The sequence below is a fragment of the Halyomorpha halys genome, unplaced genomic scaffold, assembly GCF_000696795.3.
Source record: "Halyomorpha halys isolate HHAL.00 unplaced genomic scaffold, Hhal_1.1 Scaffold119.1, whole genome shotgun sequence".
NCBI classification, from domain to species: Eukaryota; Metazoa; Arthropoda; class Insecta; order Hemiptera; family Pentatomidae; genus Halyomorpha; species Halyomorpha halys.
Genome location: NW_027106557.1, coordinates 102,619 through 107,656, shown reverse-complemented (window position 1 = coordinate 107,656; position 5,038 = coordinate 102,619). Strand labels below are relative to the sequence as shown.

Here is a 5,038-nt window from a genome sequence, read left to right as displayed (position 1 = left end):
AAATTTAGACATGAAATAAGAAAGGAAAAATATGTTGTAATAAATGATGAGCTTTGATTTTTCAAGAAAACTGGAAAACAAAAGCTGTCAATACACATTTATTAGGATAGAAAATCAATAATAGACGTGTAGAAATGACAATGGAGTGTTTTATATATATATTGTATATGCATAATATTATGTACATAATTCGCGTGTTTTTTTTTTTTTTTTTATAATTAGTAGAAAAGAGAATAGTTAATTCTTAGACAGTTTTTCTATTACTAGTAAGTCATTATTTTCCAATAGATGTATGTTAGGGACTCAGAATAATTTAATTTTTGAGGTCCGGGATGAATATAATTTTTGGGCCGAATTCATTTTTGGGGCACAGGGCTGATAAAATTTTAATTTCTTTGGAAAATTTATAAGCTGTTAACACGATTGTTAGTCCACTGACATTACTTGTACCATCTATTACTACGTTATACCCAATACGACATTACCGTCACGATAATAATGTCATGACTATCTAAAAGTTACACCATGGTAGTGGCTGCCACTCTAGTTGCAATAACTGAAACTGTACGGTAACGTGACAGTTACTTTGCTGACATTATCAACTATCACTGAAGAATCTCCAAGAGCGGGTAAAGTGACGGGTATTTTTTGGTCGGTAGATTGGCAGCACTGAAGGGAGAACAAGCAGAATGGCCGCCCTGACTGCACGTGGTTCAGTGCCTGCGAGTTCGAGGTCAGGAGTACTTGCTTTGGCTTCATTGGATTTGGAAACGTAAGTACCTACAATTGGTTTTTTAAATAAATGTAAGATGGATGTGGGTGCGGTCTCATGAAAACTCAAATAGTGATTAAACTATTAATATTGAGCCAACGTTTCGACCTACATGGCAAGGCTGAAAAAGATACAAACACTTAACTGATGTAAACATAAGTAAAAATGTAAATGAAAAATTAAAAGGGTATACAATGAAACGTAAAACTTAATAAGAAAAATAAAAAGTGATGAACAAGAAATTAAAACGGAACTAGTAACAGATAAAAAGAAGAAATATAAAAGAAAGTACAAACTAAGAGATTAAAAAGGGGGATAAGAATAAAATCAAGAAAATGAAGGAGGCAGAATTCAAACCTGTTTTGACAGAAGTCAAAGTCAGAGTGAACCATCTGTTTTGGGAGGAGTGTGGATTGGCAGTTAATTACGTTACATTTGAAAATAATTTTAAAGTAAACAGCAGAAAAAATTAAAGAAAATATTAATATCTGGTACACAATAAATGACAATATATATAATAGGGGAGGAGGGTGAAGATAAATTATAAATATACAAGGATAGAAAACAGAAGAAATAAAGTTAAAAGAATGGGATATAATAAATATAAATGATAAACAAAGAAAATATACCCAATGAATAGGGATACAGAGGCATGTAAATTATGTTATAGAAAATTTAATAATAAAGTAATTAATGTAGGTATACTTAAGCTGGTAACACATCGATATAAATTAAAAAAAATAACGCTTTATTCATCCATGCCAAATACATCGGGTTGCTACATTACACAGTATACTAATCAATATATCATCGGACATATATTAACATGATATAATAAAAGAAAGGATAATAACTATAAAATATAATTAAATTAAGTTTGGGGTGAGAACTTAGAAAATAAAAGACCTGACAAGAAATTGGGCTTCTGAAATGCAAAGCGTAGAGAAAATAAGCGTTATGATGGTTTTATAAGGTTCAAAATGTGTCGGTATGGCAAGGAGGTACAGTCTTTATCCACTTTTAACCTTGGCTCGATTAAAATAGTACTATTTGAGTTTTATTTGACCCCATCCGGTTTTTTTGAGGGCGGTGGTCAAAACAAGAAAAAACAATAGTGTTAGTTGTTTACTTACATGTTCTAAGTCAGTTTAATGTCTTTAGTACCACCGAAATATTTTCCTATCACCTTCAACTTACTCGAACGACATGAAGAGTAGAAACTGTTTATACCGTAAGATTCGTGTTAAGAATAATTTATTGTGATGAGGAAAACAACCTTGGGGAAGCTGAGAGCCTCCTTATCGCTATCAGTTCTTAATATAGTTACAGGAGTACTAGGGGGGGGGGGCTTGAATCCACTCGATAATTTAAATTTACAAAGGCCCTGTAAATATAACTAGGAATAATTAAATGGTGCCTTTGTCTTTATCTCTTGTCCAGAAAAAAAATTGAAAAACTAAAGCTTAATTTTCACATAGCATAGTTTCTTTTAATACGTAATGATTGAAAAAATCCCATGTAAACTATATAGGTTCATCAATACCACCTGCTGCATTGGTTCATTATAATTTCTTTTTCCCAAACTAGTTGTTCTCTGAGCAAATGTAAGTCATATTTCAAAAACACAATTCATTCTTTAATATAAATATTTTTAAACTTATACAAGAGTACTTTCTATGAGTTTAGCAAAGATTGGCCTGATGAAATTATCTTAGAAATGATTGCATCCATTTTTATATATTAAAAAAAATACAGTTGGAGATCTATTCTGCTTTACTGTTGCTCTGATAAGAAGACCATTAGCAGATATCTCAGTTAGGTTCCCTGTAAAATATTTGAAATATCTTGAGCCTCTCTAACACTGTCTTTTCGCTTTTAGAAAACCGTGGCTGTTATTGTGATAAGTCGATGATCGCAGAATTGCTTACTGACTTACTTAAATGTTAAAAAATTACTTAAACGTTTTGCCATTTTCAATCTGATTATCTTAATAATGATTGAGGATTCTTTATCACTTTTTGGAACCATACCCGTCATTTTTTAAAAAATATTTTACATTAAGTCCAATATTTCAGATATTTCTTTTTAGTCTTATCTGAGCACTCTTAACTATAAAAGGGTATAATCTATCGATTCATCGGACGAAAAATTCACTTTGATTGCTATAAACAGTTTTATTACTTTTCAGTGTGTAGTCAATTACGTAATTGAATATATTATATTATTTATTACTGCATTGAATATACTCATTACTACGTAATACAGACCTGGCTGAGTTGTCCAGGTCCCTTCCATTCAGGAAGAACATTTTGACACTAGACCTATTATACAGCACTCAGCTGAATCCCTGATCTAGCTAGACAAAAAACTTTCTCCCCGCATCTATTTAATACACCATATGATACTTAATACACCATATTTAGTATTTTGTATCCGAGGCTGTTAATAGTATTAGGAGCTGCCATAAATCCTTTTTATTACCTTAAAAAACAAGAGGTGGAAGTGGAAGGAAACGATGGCCCATGCTCTTCCTAATCTCATTGCGTAGATCAGAGAATAATTTCAGTTGTGATTTTTTTTCCTGAGTGAATTATCATAACTAACAAAAATGGGCCTGAGTAGTGAAGGTAAGAAAGTGGTTTTAAAAATAGAATAACTAAAAATTGAGCGGCTAAAATTTCTCAAGTCAAAATATAGTGATTTATTTTCTTTCCTTGCATAATACTCCAATTTTCATTGGTAAAAAACATCCTCTCCCCCCCCTCCCATGGAGTTTTTTCATGGCCGATAAGGCATTTTTATCTAGTTTCAGAATATATACATAGTGTCTAGCATTTATTTTTAAGGCACATTACCTTCAAATCATGAGGACATAGTTGAGCAGAAAAATCGTTTACAGAAAGTAATAAAGAAAAGAACGCTGAATAATGTCCCGATTCGAAGAGATTATCAAGCTTTAAATAGAACTCTAAAAATAAAAAATTAATAAAATAAGGAACAGAGCTCAAAGGGATGCTGCAAATATAGTCAGTTTCATCTCAAGTTTTCCCTCAACAATAGTTGCGACGGAAATCAAGAAATGCTAAAAGCCAAAACAGACAGAAAATACCTAAAAGTGTGCAATTAACGAATCTTTAGCTCCATTTGATACAGGAGGCCTCCGTGAAGGAGTTCATGTACCATTTCGCTCCGGATCTAGGCCACTGTAGATTAAGAAAATATATTAAAAAAAAAGTTTGTCCACAAAATTCCATCCATTCCCTAACTTTCACTCGGATTATTAGTAATAGATATCATGAAACATTTAGATCGGAGTATGTCAATCCACTGCATTCACTCACGCATGCGCACAGCTGTATTCCTTGCAACACCAATATTTTGAAAACTAGCCCAATGTTGTGGAAAAATTGAGCATGATATATTATACATTTATAGTATAATTTGCCTTAGTCAAGCGAAAAAGTAAATTTTCTTCAAAAGTCCGTATCGCAAAGTTAATGCTGTATCTAAAAAAACTTCTCTCTTTTTAAAAAAAAATAAATAACATTCAGCTGCCTCAAAAACATATAAAAAGACAATAAAATTATTTTCTCCGGCTATATATATCTGTTATTTGGCCTGTGTGTCCTTGAAAGAAATAGGAATACGAACTGTGCGTCCTTAGAAGAAATAGGAGTATATCATAAGAGTATTTCCTTCGTTGGATTATTTAAAGTAAATTATTTTTTATTTGAACGTTTTTAGTTCTTTATATATATATCATTGAACTCAAGAAAACCTGTTCATACTCTGGCTGTTAGTAGTTCCAAGATTCAAATATTTAAAAAAAATTATTTATCTTCTCTTCATAACTGTAGTTACAGTAAATTTAAGAAAAAGTTCTAAAGAATCATATTCAAAAAGGAAATCATTTGCAAAAACCCAAAAGTGTGCTACAATCGATATTTACATGGAACATCTAGAAAGGTTTTGGTTTTTGGCATCACTTGGGTTTTAGGCGCCATGGGTAGGATGAATCCTGGATGCAGGAGGTCCTGAACATCCTTGGTCTCTTTCAGTGGAATATCTTAAAAAAGAAGACATCTAGAATCATCCATGAAGATAAAGCGACTCTTTGTTTGTATCGCCGAGGAATTGGATGTTTGCGCAAGAGAACCAATGTTTTGTTTACAGCGAGTGTTTGTTTGTGCGAAAGAAGACAAAGAAAACCATCAATCATCAAAATAAGAGTAATAAATTAGTTAGTGTTGCTCAACAAATAATTAA

At 32.0% G+C, this 5,038-nt stretch overlaps 1 protein-coding gene across 1 annotated transcript in view; it reads left to right on the top strand.

Annotated features, from left to right (window-relative positions):
• Positions 1-214: 214 nt before the first annotated feature.
• LOC106678018 (putative ankyrin repeat protein RF_0381) overlaps positions 215-5,038 on the top strand; it is a gene marked incomplete at its 5' end in the record, with an annotated part of 21,600 nt that continues 16,776 nt past the window's right edge. Inside the window, 1 exon segment of the mRNA XM_067044948.1 lies at positions 215-772.